Below are 19,198 nucleotides of genomic sequence, written 5' to 3' on the forward strand. Positions count from 1 at the left end.
CTTTGAGTTTTGGTGTGTGTAGAAAATTGTTAAAATCAAGCACAATCAACAAGCAAGAGGAACAATAGGACCAAGAAAGGGAGAGGAAACCCAATAAGCCTTTGGGAAATCCAAGAAATATTGCATACAAAAGGAAGTAACCTCCCAGGGAAGCAAGAGTTGGAAACAAGCTAGGAAAGTTCAAAGAGAAATTGCAACCCTAACCTCTTCATACTCCAGTAAGGATAACATGAGATATAGAGGTCCAAATAAAGTCGTTTTAGTGGCATTAGAAAGATAACATTTAGAGCTTTCCAACGATATATAATAGTCTATAGTGGCCATTTAGTTTGGGCCTTGAACGACCCTTTCCTTTCAGCGTCTAAAAACAACCAGCCTGCAACATGGACACCTAACCGTGCAACGTGACCTCTCCACACTCTAATGAGCATAACATGAGCTACAAAAATTCAAATTATGCAATTCTAGTGGAGTTAAAAATCTAACATTCAGAGATTTCTAATAATATATAATAGCCTATAGTGGACATGCGGCTAAGGTAGCTACACTCATGCCATAAAATACACTCCATGGCTGCCACAAGCCTGGCCGTGGGACATGGGGATCCAGTTGTGGGATGCATGGAAGTAAACAGAGGGCCAATTGATGCCAAAAACTTGGCCATGGGAAGCGGGAATGCATGTTGGGACGGCTAGCTTAAAACAGAGGCCACACTTCTCAAAACTTGGCCACACGTTGCACGGCAGGCCATGCATTCCACGCACAAATGGGCCACCTTCCAGGGCCTCCAATGATTCTCTAATCCTTTCTAATCCTTCACTAATTTCTCAAACTTCAAGTGTTTTGTTGGCCCAAGATTGAAGTTTCAAGCCCATGATTTCAACTTAGCAAGGCTCCAAATTTAGAATTACAAGAAAGATCATTAGCTAATTAAGAGTCATTAAGACTTAATTAATTAGATTGGATTTAATTTAGTATCTTTTTAAATTAGTATAAATTCTAAAGTAGCTTTTAGGGTTAGCATAAATAGGAGAGGAGAGCCACACACGTGATCCTTCTTCCTTCTCTTCTTCGGCAATTTTTACAATTCATAATTTTTAGGTTTTCTCTTGAAGCATGAGCCACTAATCTCCTCGGTTAAGGTTAGGAGCTCTATTGATTCTTATGAACTAATATTCTATCTTTTCTATCTTTGATTAATGTATTGATATTTTCTTAAGAAAAAATTTTCGTTCTTCATCCGAATGATTTGAATGTGTTGGGAAACAATTCTTCTCTAACTTGAATTCTTTAAATATCTTGGAAAAGTTAATTAATTGATTTAAGCTTGAAAACTTATTTTCATAATTCTTAAGTTTGAAAACTAGACATGATAAGTAACATCGAATCAACTAAGAATAATTCTTGTGAATTGTGTGGTCTTTAAATTAGTAGAAGTGCTTCACCTCTTTTCTTAAATAATTGACTAAGGGATTAGCAATTAATTAGGTTAAAGGAAAATTGAATTACCAAGGGATTGGGGTTTGATTACTAATTATTTGCCATAGATACATCTTTGCATGATCAAGGTAGAAAGTGAAAAGTTTTTTTTCGGAAGTCTCAACATCTCTAAAACCTTAACTCTCTTAATCATATTACTTTCTAAACCAATTTTAGTTTACTCTTGTTTAATTCTTTGTTTTTATGCTATTTGATATTGAAACCCTAAGTTTGTGCTTGTCTAACTAGAATAATCAAGTGATTATTGCTTGTTTACTCCGTTAATTCTCGTGAAAACGATAACCCACTCCCGTGGTATTACTTGGTACGACTTAGTGCACTTACCGATCGTTTGTGGTTTTGTAAAATCCATATCACAAGGATACTAAGCTCAAAAGAGAACAAACAACATGATCAGTATTCACGAGAAATCGGAAGGATACCTTGTACTGCGATCAAGCGAGATCGTAGAAAAACAACGAAATGCATCAGAAAGAGAATTAAAGTGCATCTCAAGAAAAGAATCTAAATCAAGAATTCTTGATAAAAAGAACAAGGAATATGAAATAAAATAAGTCTCAGATGATTTTAAAGATATGCAAGTTCACAAAGGAAGGCAACTCAACTCAATGGCAAGTTTCCAAGAATTTAAGGATCGTTTGACTGTTTAAAAAAAAAGCTCAGGCTCACGTGAAAGGTACATTATTCATGCATGGATACATGCGATAAAAGAATAGAATTGGGAAGATGATCAAATTATTTTCTAAGAAGGAATCCGAAACAAAAACTTTAATGTATTTTACAAAAGAAAATACAGATCGAGTTACAAAGATTCATTAGCACTTTCTCTCGCATAAAGCCTCCAGTTGTCGTCTTTCTTCTTCACAGACATAATTGATGCTCCCTACAGGAAAATACTCGGTCAAACAAATTTCTTCTTCCGTTACTCCCTCTAACTAAATCCTAAGTTCTGCCAGCCCTAACAACAACATTCTAAATGGCACAATTGAGTTAAAGTTTGGTTTTAAGTTTGATACTTTCAGTCCTAAACCCTCATCTCCATCATAAAATATGAATAAACACGGTGTTTCAATATTATACAATGCAATTAGAGTTTGGTTACCAGCTTCCCTATCACCTCGGATCAAAGAATCAGATCTAGTTGCATCGTTCGTCATCATGGCAAAATTCTGGCCCTATTATTGAGCTCGACCGGCATCTTTAGCCCTCCTACATGGACAATCTCTTGCCTTATACTCTGGTAACCCGCACTTGAAACACCTCAATCCATCTGAATATGTTCTCGCCTGCTTTCTCTTTCCATTTCCATGGTGGTTGTCATTCCTTCGGTAATTGTCCTAACCCTGAGGATGTAGAGGGACGTAACTATTTCTTTTGAAATTTTGGCTCCTTGGTGTAAAGCTCTTTCCTTTCTCCTTCCGATAGGATTCCTAGCGGTTACTCTTAGCCAAAACAGTCTTTCTCGAGCACTCTTCCACCACTCAATTCTTGTTGACCAACTCCGAAAAGCTCCCTATCTCCATTGGTACCATGATACTTAGAATATCACCTCTACCACCATGTCCATTACCACTTTCATTACCACTTCCAGCTTGTTGTTCCATCTGATCCACCGCTCGGTTGGTTGCAGTAGTAGCAACATTAATGGTCGTAGCTACGTTCTCACCGCGGTGACGAAATCAGTCAGAGTACCTACCAGTACGGTTTCCTCATTACCTCTCCGTCCTCGTCTTCCACCTCGTCTATGTCCATGAGATGCCATTTAGGTCCTGTCCACACTAAATAATCGATATTATAGTGATTAGTCTCAATATCTCAGGCCTAGTACTTCAAATTCCCAGAAGTATGCTCGTGAACAATTATGTTATATATGTCAGGTAGACATCCTAAATGGCATATAAACAAAATTCAGAGTATGCTCAGAAGCATAGTCAGTCCGTCCCTCAGACTCTACGGGAATGATTGCTTTGATAACATAATGTAACACCTTACTACACAGAACTTTACGCTTAAGTCATAAATCAGAGGTGGTGAGACGTTACGACATCTAAAAGAAAAATACGTTCTTACAGAAACAGAAGAGATAATATATATATATATATATATATATATATATATATATATATATATATATATATATATATATATATATATATATATATATATATATATATATTATCTCTTCTGTTTCTGTATATATATATACAGAAATATATATATATATATACAGAAATATATATATATATATATATATATATATTAGAAGAGATAATATATATATATATATAATATATATATATATATATATATATATATATATATATATATACGAGATAGATACATATCAATTTACTAGTTCCGACCTGTGAAGTAAAGGCCGTCTAGAGTACATATATATACAGCCCTAAAATGCTAACATAAACATAAATCCTGCTTCTCCAAAATTAACCTCTAAGAGGGATGTACAAGTTAAAATACAAAAGTAGAGAAAATAAACGTATATATGCTAAGTACAAAATAAAAATCCCAAAAGTAGTCTTTGTTTGTAGAGTGTAAACCCTGAGTAATGGGTAAATAATTAGTCAATAAAATAAATATTAATCTAAGAAATTAGAAAATAAAATTTTATAGTTTAATATGATAGAGCTAATTAAAATAAGACACTAATTTCAAAAAATTTGGCCCAAGATTGGGCCAAACGGACCGAACCGATCAAACCGGGCCCAAATGGGCCCAAGGCCCAATCCAAGCCCATAATTAATAAGAGTTTCAGCTGCTCTCCCTTGTTTCATAATGAAACACGCTGGGAATTGTTGAAGGAGAGCAAAGAACATGCAAAACCCTTGGTGGTGATTCAAATCCACATAATTTTTGATTCGGAGCTCCGATCGCCGCACCGTTTGCGGCCACGCGATCGCAGCGTCAAGCTCTACAAAACCTAATAACTAATTTGGTAAGAAACTCACTTTATAGTTTCAATTTCTTTTTCTACTAATTTGGGAAATCGGCTAAGCTATGATTTAGGTTTCTGGTATTTAATATATAATATCGTGTGAAAGCTTAGGTTAGAGAACCGTAGGATAGGCTGGAATGTTTAAGTGTATTGGATGCCTAGTATCTATGATTTTGATTGATGATATAAGTTAAACATGTGTTGGTGATCATGGTTATGGTGGGAATATAATGCTCTTTGGTGTTTGTGTATTGTCGACAAGTTGATGATATGGATGGTATATATATGTGTGTGTGTGTGTGTGTGTGAAATAAAATAGTGATGATGTTGTTGATGGAAGTGGAAACTTAGGGTGTAAATTGATAAAAAGTGAAGTTTGAAGGATTGTGATTTGGTGAGTGGGTAGTAGAATTGTATTGAAATGCTATGATATGTGTATGTGCTGAATATTCAGATAGGAAGTGGGAATGGTATTTGGTGTAAATGGAATTGAGGTTTGAGCTTCGTGAAAAATTGGTTTTTGGCCAAATTTTGTCGAGTCATAACATGGCTTCTGGAACCCCAAAAGATTTCAAACTTGCTTTCTATGAAAATTGAGTCCGTGAAGTTTACGTCGTTCGAAGAACGGATAAAAAATATTTTAAAACGTAAAAGTTATGCACATCGGAAGTTTGGAGTGCAAAGCTGAAAATTTTGCAGCATTAAGCATTTTTGCTGTTCTGCATAACTTGCGTACGCGACCAACCTATTCAGGTTGGGTATCTTGCGCACGCGAGTAGGGTGCTTGCGTATGCGAGCAAAGAAAATTGTACTCCCACGAGTACGCGTGGCCCACGCGTACGCGTGAACTTTCAGAAATGAACTCCCACCCGTACACGTGGCCCACACATATGTGTGACCGCTATTTTTAGCAAATGAGATTTTTGTGTTTTAAACATGATTTTAAACCTCTAAACTTCTATTTTCATTTCTTTAGCCCCTAAAGATTAGTTTTAAGTGTAGTGATGAGATTAGGCTATGAAAAGGAAGGTTACTTGAAAGTAAAGGAAGGTCAAGAGTAACTAAATTGAGATATTAATGATGAGATTAGGGATGACTGTGTGTGGCCAGAATGGTCGAGATTTGTGTGTGGCCGAAATGGTCGAGATGGCAAGATCTGGGTGTGATCCCGCTTGCGTGTTAACTTGAAAATGTGTTTGGATGGCAAGTTAAGGACGGAAGTTCCCTCTTTTGTCGTGATGAGGTTGTGGGGAAAGTGGAAAGGCACTCTCCTTCGTATTGTTTCTCCCACATTCTTCTCTGGTTGCAAGGTGGAAAGGCACACTCTTTCGATGTGGAAAGGCACTCTCCTTCGTTTATCCGAGAGATGCGCAACCTAGAGACCAATGTCCGGGTTAGCTACCGGATGTGTCGGGTTCTGGAAGTTTAACCAATACGTGAGCTCACGGCCAATAGGACAGGCATGCATCATGTTGCATTTGTTTGCTTTGTTTGGGTGAGCATACTTATTTTTGTTTGCCTATCTGATAAATTCTATATAACTGGTAACTGTGGTAATTGCTGTAACTGTTCTTTAAATATGTTTGCCTTGTATTTTCTTGTGTTTGTGATTGTCTTTCCGTTTTGGGTACTTTGGTGGTGGACCGATAATAATGATGATTTATTTTGAAATGGGTCGGAGGTCGGGTTGAGTTTATTTGGGCCATAGGCCGTGACTGGTTGGACCAGTGGTAAAGGTTGGTTAACAATGATTTATTAATAAGCGGTAAAATGCATTAGGATGTTATGTTAGATGAAAGTGAAAGAAATGGTTAGAGTTATATTGTGACTTGGGTACCTTAGAGAGTTTTACCAAATTTATGGTTGAATTTATTCCTTTAAGACTTTATTTGAGTGTCGGAGTTCTAGGATTGCCTCTGCCTTTTCCAGGACCTTATTTATTATATATGTGGCACCTTAACCATACTGAGAACCTCCGGTTCTCATCCCATATAATATTGTTATTTTTCAGATGCAGGTTGAGAAGTACCACTCTGTATTCTGGAAATGTTGATAAAGCGAAGAACTCTTGGGACTCAGGGTCGTATCTTTGTTTATATTCATGTATGTATATAGATTTTCCACCTTGTATTTTATGTTTGTCCCTCTTAGGGGTTGACTCAGAGAAACATGTTGTCATTTTCTACTTTGGGTCATTTTGGGATCCTCTTATATATATATATATATATATATATATATATATATATATATACATACATACTTGTATGTTATAGCTGATTTATCTTCGCGAACCGAGTTGAAAGCTTTGTTAATTGTATCTCTGACACTCCCTTTTTATTATTCCTATAAATATATCTTACATTTCTTCATACGCAAGTTTTTCATTTACGTGAGCGTTATGACTTTTGTTTTAAACTTTTCTTCACAGGCTCCTCGGTATAAATTCCTTTCAACTATTATTATTATTATTATTATTATTATTATTATTATTATTATTATTATTATTATTATTATTATTATTATTATTATTATTATTATTATTATTATTATTATTATTATTATTATATTATTTTTAGAGGTCGTAATATCTCGCCACCTTAGTTTTATGACTTAAGCAAAAGACTCTGTGTGGTAGGGTGTTATGAAACACCCTAATATTCAAATTCTTATGCTCGAGTCATAAGTCAATGATATTACGGTGGTACGACTCTCAGGTGGATTTTTAATATATAAATATAGGTAGTTTTCGAAAAGAGTATTAATCGAGAAGCCTGAAAAGAGTAGAAATAAAATCACGAAGGCGTATCATTCACGTTTCGACAACGAAAAGTTAAACTGCTAAGCCAAACGCGATATACGGACAAGGCATAAAGGCGATTAAGAGATAGATATATATAACATAAGTAAATAGCCACTAGTCGCGACCCGCGAAGTTTAGGCCGGCTAGGGTACAGTATGAAAGTAGATGACAACAGCATATCCTAATCTCTCCCAAAGGAAACATAAGAGCCTCTATAGGCAAGTTCCGAACGAGTTCAATACATAATATAATCTTTTCAAAACAAAGGTGGAGAGATTCTAATCAAAACACAAAGTAGAGGAAATAAAGATCTTCGCCGTCTCTCAGACGACCCACAACTTACTTCTGAGCACCTGGACCTGTATCTGAAAAACAAGAGATATATACGGAATGAGAACCCTGGGCCCATGGGTTCCCAGTACGGTAAAAGTGCCAAATAGATACAATGCACTGCAATAAAAACTCACTAAGCATCCTAAACTTCTTCACCAAATATTCATCCTAGGTTCTCGCTAATCCATGAATAGGCAACTGTCATAAGGGAGTGCTAAATCTAATTCATGTTTCACATATTTCCCAACTCGCTGACTCTTTCACGAATCAGACTCAGAATTATAAGCAAAACCATCACTAGTTGTTCTGCCTCAGCAATTCTATATCAATAAATCATACCCTCGCCTGGAGCTAGTGAAACTACATCACCGCGTCTACCCAGAGAGCTCCGATTATCTCATTCAATAATCATCATCATCATGCAATTGCATCGTCAATTCATCCCATCAAGAACAGCCCTCACACCCACCGACACCAGCATGAGGGCATCTCAGTTGTACAAACACAAGCAATACAGGCAAGTAATACACAAATATGGTACAAGTAGAATAAGTAGCATATAGTCAGGTAACATGGCATATATGATGTAGAAATCCAAAACAAATGGCAAACCCAAACAATTCAAACATATGCAAATGATGAATGCCTGCCCTATGGCTGATGATATCATCTGTCGGTTATCAAGCCAACCCGACATGTCCGGTAGCTAACCCGGGCACAGTCTCTCTGTTGCGTATTAATATCATTAGAGAGAATATGTGCCCTGTCACCATTAGAGGGTATCTGCGCCCTGTCGCCATTAGAGGGTATCTGCGTCCTGTCGCCATTAGAGGGTATCTGCGCCCTGTCGCCATTAGAGGGTATCGGTGCCCTGTCACCCTTACAACCAGAGAGAAAACACAAGCATGCCTACATTTGACATTTTTCATCATTATTCATTCAATCTCAATTCATATTATAAATCCTCATTGTTATCAAATCTCAAACATTAACCTGGAGCAAGTGGGACGAACCACAACCCTTACTACTACCCAGGTATCACAAATACATTCATTCAAAACTCCATAATTAAACTCATTTATCATAAACATCATTTTCCGTCTCATACCCGGAGCAAGTGGACAACGCCACTGCCTACTACCCGGGGTCACACATCACATTTCAACATTTTCCATTATTATCCATTTAACACATTCATTCATTAATCGTATATGCATTTATACTCAGCCATAAACATTAATGGCTTTGCCGTAACCCGACAATAACTCAGCCATCCGACCCATGGTTCAATCAAGAACCGGCCATTTATCAATAATTATAGCCTTTCGGCTCATGGCTTACACGGTACTTCCACCGTCATCCTCCATATCTCATATAATCATATCTGATCATCATTGATCATAACCTTTTCCCTTGCTTCACTCGCAAGTTACCACATCCCCTAGCTCCTTCCTCATTGCTAGGCATACCATAATGATTTAATACATAAGGGGTGAGATCGGAGGCTTAAAAGTATGAGGTTTGGCTTTAAAAACTCAAAAATCAACTTTGGCATGAAAACAGAGCCACGCGCACGCGTACTCCACGCGCACGCGTGGATGGCCAAAAACTCATCGACGCGCAAGCGTTATACGCGCGAATGCGCGGGTTGAAAAATATCCAAACGGCGCGCAAGCGTCAGCCACGTGTACGCGTGGGTGCTCTTGCGCCCAGGCACAAAACTGGCACAACTCTGGCACAACTCTCTGGAAAATGGCTGGGCATTTGGTACAGCGCATCGACGCGCCCGCGCACGCATGGATGGTGCTTTCTGGAAGAACGGCGCGCACGCGCCAGGTGCGCCTACGCGCGTAGGGTCGTTCTGCTAAAAATTTTCTAAGTTAAAAGCTGCAGAATTTACAGATTCAACCCCCAATCTTCCGACGGACATAACTCTCTCATTTTAAATCGTTTTTCACCCGTTCTTTAAACGGCATGGACATCCCGGATCCAATTTCATTTCTAAACAGATTTGGCAGAAAACAGAGATCCGTAGTCCAGGTTATGTCCCGTCAAAGTATGCCCAAAAACCATATTTTCATACAAAACCACAAAGTGCCATTTTTAAAACAAGACATTTTCAACTCTTTTCAAAATCAATCAAAACATGCCAATTTCAGCCTTTTCTTTGAAATCAATCAAAATATACCAAAATCAACATCAAGCCTCTTCAACTCGCACGTTGACACTTTCTCAAACTCAAACACATTTACATATCATATACTCTTTCTCATGCCAAATTTCAACAACACTATTTCCAATCAACCATCATTATACATAATCAATATCGTACTCACTATCACGTGGCTTCACCCACAAATCAACCTTAATCATTCCTCAAGCATATATCACGACATACATATCTCTAATGCATCATCATACCATCAAGGCATCAATAATCATAATCACATATATGACCATATAATATATCTCAACCAAAACCAAATATACCTCATCTATATAATTGCACCCAAATTTACCAAATCCCACACCTCAACTCCTCAAACCTTATTATTCAATAACCAACCCAATCATTCATATATTCATTATCTGAAATTCATCCAATCACTTGTGTCATCATACAATGCACACATCAACTTATCTTTCTTACCTTTTTCCGGCCTCCGGCCCAAAATTCACGGCCTCCGGCCCAATTTCATAATTTAAATGCATAAACCACAAATCAATACTCATTACCCAGTACATCAAATTCTCAATACACCAAGTATACAAGGCCACACAATTCTCAACCCAAATCATTAATTCACATTACATACCAACTATGCATATTAGCACCAACCATTTACACAATCCAAACTTAATCCTAGGGGCATCTAGCCTAGGAATTCTCATCACAACACACGGTACTTAAATGAAACTTAAACCGTACCTCTTGTAGCCAAACCAATTGAGCCTCTTCTATGGAAGTCTTCACCAACCTTAGCTCCAAACCTCACCAAAGCTCCTCAAGCAATACCAATCTCCCAATTGTGCACCAACATCACCAAATACACTAACATAACCAATATCACATACATACATCAACCTAGGGCTCATAAAAATGACAAATTACAAGGGTTTAAGCACTTCTTACCTCAGCCCATATGAAGTAGGGATAGAACCCACTTAGAATCCATGTTGGAGTATCCCTAAACACCCAAAATCACAAGATTTCAACATTAATTATCCAAAAACGTGTAACAGTGGGGAATTTCGAAAACTGGGCAGAGATTAATGGAATACTCACCACAAAACTTAGATAGAATTGTAGAAGATGAGAAGAGCGACGCGTGGCCGCAAACGGCTCATCAATCGGAGCTCCGTAGCTCAAGTTATGGTGGTTTGAAGATCAAAGAGAGTTAGGTTTTCTCTCTTCTCTTCTCTCTTCTCAAATCAGCGCCCAACACCCCTTCTTTAGGGCAAAATGAGCTGAAATACTCATAACTAATGTTTATATATGTTGGGTCTTGGGCCCACTTAGGCCCGGTTCACTTATTTTTGTCCGTTGGCCCAATTTTGGACCAAAACTTTTAAGATTAGCGCTCTAAATCGCACTTCAAATATTTCTACCTTCCCTAATTATAATTCCTCATTTCTTAATCTTATTTATTCATAATCAATTTCCTCAGCTGTAGTACCAGACAGATCTCAGCCGATACTGCCGGTCAAAATTTCACTGCGCGCTTTTGCGCAGAAAACTATATTTTTCGACTCGGAAAATTTCACTGAATCCAAATATCATATTTAAATCATCAAATTTCAATTGCCAAATCTTCCAACCATAGTCGCTCCCATTTAACTTATTATTTAATTAATTTCGGTTAGACCGGGTATTACATTCTACCCCCCTAACAGAAATTTTCGCCCTCGAAAATTCCATCCATCACTGCGAGTACGCGAGCATAGTCTGCCTCTATATCCAACGCATAACAGTCCCAAGGTCCTTTTATTCTACGCGCTTCCGTTGCCGCGCTCTGACTTCTCTATATTCGAGGTCCTCGGTCATTTGTCCAACGCCGACCAACAGTCTTGTTCCTTACTTTTATCGTCTCATCAACTCACCCTATTAAATCTCAAATCATGTCATCAATAATATTACCATCGTCGTTAATCACAGCCATTGTCCCACATCACTGTAATCAATCAAAGATCATCACCACACCTTAATGATACTCCATCACTATCCTCGCTCTCTGCCAAGCCAATTACCACTAATCACAGCTCAACTCCAAGCATAGCCTCTAAACTTACTTTCTTATTCTCAAACCCTCGAATTTCCACATGACTTGCTGTTATAAAGTCTCTGACTCATCAATCAGAAACCCCTTTCATTTCTAGAAAGCAAATGAGTTGGAATTAACAATTTAACAAAATCATAAGAATCCGCTTTCCTTTAACAATCTATAAAAGCATTCGAGACACATCTCTTTTGTTAAAGTTACTCATATCAAAAATCATCTTCAAAACCATAACCAATGCTCTTTCAAATTGTTGGGGAATAATTTTCAACAGTACCTCCCCAAAAATTGGGGTTTACCACCCGTCACGGGTTCCCTCAAACCAATCTCAGAACCGCATCAGCATTCCAATTTAGTGGTTTTCACATTCGTCCTTCAAAACCAATCATTATAAATCTCAATCTAATTCCAAGGTCACTATGACCAAACATCATGATACTCATCTCTCAAACACGACAACTTGCACTCTCTCATCATCTAAATCCAATTATGCATCAATGATAATTTTCTCATCTGCTTTAGAACCATCAAAGCTCGCAGCCGCAATCAATTCCAACTATTGGGGATCATTACTTGCAGTAACCCACTTAACCCTTCTAGTATTCAAACATAAGATACTATAGTAAACTTTTACAGCTCTTATTCATAGCTATCCTGTGTTACTGCTTCCACAAGTTTCCGCTGCTTTATTCTGATCTCTCGTCTAGTACGAGTTCTATCACTTACTTCCTCACAACCACAACTTAGCATGACTGGCATTTCAAACCAACGTTTCCAAAACCATCATTTAGGACCATTCCTTATCTATTTAAATCAAAGGAACTAAAAGTCACGGGTTCAATCCATTTCACCAAAAATCCAGAAATCAACCAACTACATAACAAACACAACACATCATTCTCAACAGAAAATCATTTACATCTCAGGCATTTATCCATTTGTAGTAAGGCAAATCCTTACTCGGACCATCCGGTTTGCTTCTCAGTCTAATATTAAGCTTGACATTCCCAGTTTTACTGTACAGGCAGTATTATAAAATCACGCACTGTCCTTTAAGCCTGATTATTGCAATTACCTCAATCTTACAGTCGCAATCGGCCCGCATCCTGACTCTCTCCTTGTTGGCAATTTCTTGATACATGCCCTGGTAACCCGCACTTGTAACATATACCTAACCCCAATCGGCACGGCCTATTTGGGTGATGACTCCCACATCTCTGACAGCTCGAAACATCAGAAGCAGCCGCTGTCCGTTTTTCCTTACCATTCCTTTGGGACTCCTCACTCGTCGCAAAGTTAGTCTGTCCTTGGAGAAAGTGTTGTACGTATCCTCTCTCCTTAAACTCTCGACTCCTTGGTGCGAATCCTTGGTTGTGCTTTCTATGACTTCCTTTCTCTGCAACCCTCCTTTTCACACACTCTTCAGCAATTCTGCTCTTATTCACGAACTCTGAAAAAGTTCGGATCTCCATTGGTCCCACTGAACTTAAGATGTCGCTCCGGAGCCCTCCTTCATACTTAATGCATTTTCATTTCTCGAAGTCTCCCGGAGCTCCTTGACACATGCGGGAAAATCTGAATAGCTCCTCAAATTTGTCTGTATACTCAGATACGGACATAGCACCTTGCTTTAGTTGCAGTAACTCCAATTCCTTGGCTGTCCTGGCGAAATTCGGAAAAAATTTCTTATAGAATTCCACCTGGAAGGCATCCCAAGTGATAAGATCATTCCTCTGTTACAAGAGGCGTCGAGCCCCTTGCCACCAATGCGATGCTTCTCCCGTGAGTAGATAGGTAGCAAATTCAACACACTGCTCTTCAGGTACCAACTGCGCTTGCAGTACTCGCTCCATGGCCTGAAACCAAGTATCAGCTTCAGTCGGATTGGTGGTTCCCTTGAAGTTAGGTGCATTAACCTTTAAGAAAGTCGCCAGTGTCATCAGGCCCTGAGCTTCCCTTCCGCCATTGCCATTATTGTTTATCTGTTGCCCAAGAGCCTCCGTAGTGGCCTGCATAGCAGTAGTCATATTCTCCAACGCAGCCATAAGGTTTATCGGGTTATTCGGGTTAATTTCCGGTTCCTGCGTATTAATACGGTCTTTTTCACGTCTACGATCGGGTCCACGAGGCGCCATCTGGTTCCTATACACACTAAATAATCGATATTAAGTTGATCAGTCTCAATATCGGAAGTATAGTGCTTCAAAGTACCAAAGGTACACTCATGGACTTCATGCTAGATGTATCAGTTAGATACCCTAACTAGCACAGGCACAGACTCAGAGTATGCATTGAAGCATAAGCAGTTCCATCCCTCAGGCTCACGAGGACGAACTGCTCTGATACCATAATGTAACACCCTAATATTCAAATTCTTATGCTCGAGTCATAAGTCAATGATATTACGGTGGTACGACTCTCAGGTGGATTTTTAATATATAAATATAGGTAATTTTCGAAAAGAGTATTAATCGAGAAGCCTGAAAAGAGTAGAAATAAAATCACGAAGGCGTATCATTCACGTTTCGACAACGAAAAGTTAAACTGCTAAGCCAAACGCGATATACGGACAAGGCATAAAGGAGATTAAGAGATAGATATATATAACATAAGTAAATAGCCACTAGTCGCGACCCGCGAAGTTTAGGCCGGCTAGGGTACAGTATGAAAGTAGATGACAACAGCATATCCTAATCTCTCCCAAAGGAAACATAAGAGCCTCTATAGGCAAGTTCCGAACGAGTTCAATACATAATATAATCTTTTCAAAACAAAGGTGGAGAGATTCTAATCAAAACACAAAGTAGAGGAAATAAAGATCTTCGCCGTCTCTCAGACGACCCACAACTTACTTCTGAGCACCTGGACCTGTATCTGAAAAACAAGAGATATATACGGAATGAGAACCCCGGGCCCATGGGTTCCCAGTACGGTAAAAGTGCCAAATAGATACAATGCACTGTAATAAAAACTCACTAAGCATCCTAAACTTCTTCACCAAATATTCATCCTAGGTTCTCGCTAATCCATGAATAGGCAACTGTCATAAGGGAGTGCTAAATCTAATTCATGTTTCACATATTTCCCAACTCGCTGACTCTTTCACGAATCAGACTCAGAATTATAAGCAAAACCATCACTAGTTGTTCTGCCTCAGCAATTCTATATCAATACATCATACCCTCGCCTGGAGCTAGTGAAACTACATCACTGCGTCTACCCAGAGAGCTCCGATTATCTCATTCAATAATCATCATCATCATGCAATTGCATCGTCAATTCATCCCATCAAGAACAGCCCTCACACCCACCGACACCAGCATGAGGGCATCTCAGTTGTACAAACACAAGCAATACAGGCAAGTAATACACAAATATGGTACAAGTAGAACAAGTAGCATATAGTCAGGTAACATGGCATATATGATGTAGAAATCCAAAACAAATGGCAAACCCAAACAATTCAAACATATGCAAATGATGAATGCCTGCCCTATGGCTGATGATATCATCTGTCGGTTATCAAGCCAACCCGACATGTCCGGTAGCTAACCCGGGCACAGTCTCTCTGTTGCGTATTAATATCATTAGAGAGAATATGTGCCCTGTCACCATTAGAGGGTATCTGCGCCCTGTCGCCATTAGAGGGTATCTGCGTCCTGTCGCCATTAGAGGATATCTGCGCCCTGTCGCCATTAGAGGGTATCGGTGCCCTGTCACCCTTACAACCAGAGAGAAAACACAAGCATGCCTACATTTGACATTTTTCATCATTATTCATTCAATCTCAATTCATATTATAAATCCTCATTGTTATCAAATCTCAAACATTAACCTGGAGCAAGTGGGACGAACCACAACCCTTACTACTACCCAGGTATCACAAATACATTCATTCAAAACTCCATAATTAAACTCATTTATCATAAACATCATTTTCCGTCTCATACCAGGAGCAAGTGGACAACGCCACTGCCTACTACCCGGGGTCACACATCACATTTCAACATTTTCCATTATTATCCATTTAACACATTCATTCATTAATCGTATATGCATTTATACTCAGCCATAAACATTAATGGCTTTGCCGTAACCCGACAATAACTCAGCCATCCGGCCCATGGTTCAATCAAGAACTGGCCATTTATCAATAATTATAGCCTTTCGGCTCATGGCTTACACGGTACTTCCACCGTCATCCTCCATATCTCATATAATCATATCTGATCATCATTGATCATAACCTTTTCCCTTGCTTCACTCGCAAGTTACCACATCCCCTAGCTCCTTCCTCATTGCTAGGCATACCATAATGATTTAATACATAAGGGGTGAGATCGGAGGCTTAAAAGTATGAGGTTTGGCTTTAAAAACTCAAAAATCAACTTTGGCATGAAAACAGAGCCACGCGCACGCGTACTCCACGCGCACGCGTGGATGGCCAAAAACTCATCGACGCACAAGTGTTATACGCGCGAATGCGCGGGTTGAAAAATATCCAAACGGCGCGCAAGCGTCAGCCACGTGTACGCGTGGGTGCTCTTGCGCCCAGGCACAAAACTGGCACAACTCTGGCACAACTCTCTGGAAAATGGCTGGGCATTTGGTACAGCACATCGACGCGCCCGCGCACGCGTGGATGGTGCTTTCTGGAAGAACGGCGCGCACGCGCCAGGTGCGCCTACGCGCGTAGGGTCGTTCTGCTAAAAATTTTCTAAGTTAAAAGCTGCAGAATTTACAGATTCAACCCCCAATCTTCCGACGGACATAACTCTCTCATTTTAAATCGTTTTTCACCCGTTCTTTGAACGGCATGGACATCCCGGATCCAATTTCATTTCTAAACAGATTTGGCAGAAAACAGAGATCCGTAGTCCAGGTTATGTCCCGTCAAAGTATGCCCAAAAACCATATTTTCATACAAAACCACAAAGTGCCATTTTTAAAACAAGACATTTTCAACTCTTTTCAAAATCAATCAAAACATGCCAATTTCAGCCTTTTCTTTGAAATCAATCAAAATATACCAAAATCAACATCAAGCCTCTTCAACTCGCACGTTGACACTTTCTCAAACTCAAACACATTTACATATCATATACTCTTTCTCATGCCAAATTTCAACAACACTATTTCCAATCAACCATCATTATACATAATCAATATCGTACTCACTATCACGTGGCTTCACCCACAAATCAACCTTAATCATTCCTCAAGCATATATCACGACATACATATCTCTAATGCATCATCATACCATCAAGGCATCAATAATCATAATCACATATATGACCATATAATATATCTCAACCAAAACCAAATATACCTCATCTATATAATTGCACCCAAATTTACCAAATCCCACACCTCAACTCCTCAAACCTTATTATTCAATAACCAACCCAATCATTCATATATTCATTATCTGAAATTCATCCAATCACTTGTGTCATCATACAATGCACACATCAACTTATCTTTCTTACCTTTTTCCGGCCTCCGGCCCAAAATTCACGGCCTCCGGCCCAATTTCATAATTTAAATGCATAAACCACAAATCAATACTCATTACCCAGTACATCAAATTCTCAATACACCAAGTATACAAGGCCACACAATTCTCAACCCAAATCATTAATTCACATTACATACCAACTATGCATATTAGCACCAACCATTTACACAATCCAAACTTAATCCTAGGGGCATCTAGCCTAGGAATTCTCATCACAACACACGGTACTTAAATGAAACTTAAACCGTACCTCTTGTAGCCAAACCAATTGAGCCTCTTCTATGGAAGTCTTCACCAACCTTAGCTCCAAACCTCACCAAAGCTCCTCAAGCAATACCAATCTCCCAATTGTGCACCAACATCACCAAATACACTAACATAACTAATATCACATATATACATCAACCTAGGGCTCATAAAAATGACAAATCACAAGGGTTTGAGCACTTCTTACCTCAGCCCATATGAAGTAGGGATAGAACCCACTTAGAATCCATGTTGGAGTATCCCTAAACACCCAAAATCACAAGATTTCAACATTAATTATCCAAAAACGTGTAACAGTGGGGAATTTCGAAAACTGGGCAGAGATTAATGGAATACTCACCACAAAACTTAGATAGAATTGTAGAGGATGAGAAGAGCGATGCGTGGCCACAAACGGCTCGTCAATCGGAGCTCCGTAGCTCAAGTTATGGTGGTTTGAAGATCAAAGAGAGTTAGGTTTTCTCTCTTCTCTTCTCTCTTCTCAAATCAGCGCCCAACACCCCTTCTTTAGGGCAAAATGAGCTGAAATAATCATAACTAATGTTTATATATGTTGGGTCTTGGGCCCACTTAGGCCCGGTTCACTTATTTTTGTCCGTTGGCCCAATTTTGGACCAAAACCTTTAAGATTAGCGCTCTAAATCGCACTTCAAATATTTCTACCTTCCCTAATTATAATTCCTCATTTCTTAATCTTATTTATTCATAATCAATTTCCTCAGCTGTAGTACCAGACAGATCTCAGCCGGTACTGCCGGTCAAAATTTCACTGCGCGCTTTTGCGCAGAAAACTATATTTTTCGACTCGGAAAATTTCACTGAATCCAAATATCATATTTAAATCATCAAATTTCAATTGCCAAATCTTCCAACCATAGTCGCTCCCATTTAACTTATTATTTAATTAATTTCGGTTAGACCGGGTATTACATGTTACAGAGAGAATCCAACACGCTCAGCGAGGTGCGTGACGTCCTGTTTCCCAAAACGGGTGAGAACCAAAAGGTTTCCAACAGGGTAATAGTTATAAATAGAGACGATATAAAACTACCTGAATCCACTAGGCAATCCTAAGCTCCAACAACCGAGATCCAAGCCTAAGGTTATACTAATCTAAAACCGGGTAAAACACTCTATATACTTCACTATATTCATGGTCCAATTCTCAATCTCATCCCATACTTTACTCGGCCTGTCTCTTTTCAATTCAATACCACAAAAATTTGGCATTGATTTTAGTAATTGTAACCAGTAGATGCAAACACAATCAATAACAGTTATAACATATATAACAGTTAGCAATTAAGTAGAGATATACAAGTAGGCAAATCAAAACAATTCACACTCAAACAATTTTACATAATGCATATGATGCATGTCTGTCCTACTGGCCATGAGCTCACGTGTTAGTTATACTGCTAGAACCTGATCCGGTAGCTAACCTGAATATTGTTTCTCTGTCGTGCATCACCAGAAGGATTTACCCCAGACTTGTCAGATGTTGGTCTAAAAGGGATTAGTGCCCTGTCACCTTCTTTTGGAGGCAT

The 19,198-nt window shown here is 38.8% G+C and overlaps 1 pseudogene; it reads right to left on the reverse strand.

Moving 5' to 3' along the window:
- The window catches only part of LOC148581653 (uncharacterized), a 47,204-nt pseudogene extending 28,006 nt beyond the window's left edge, over positions 1-19,198 (reverse strand).

Source organism: Arachis ipaensis, chromosome B10 (assembly GCF_059453495.1).
Source record: "Arachis ipaensis isolate K30076 ecotype BB chromosome B10, ASM5945349v1, whole genome shotgun sequence".
Lineage (NCBI taxonomy): Eukaryota > Viridiplantae > Streptophyta > Magnoliopsida > Fabales > Fabaceae > Arachis > Arachis ipaensis.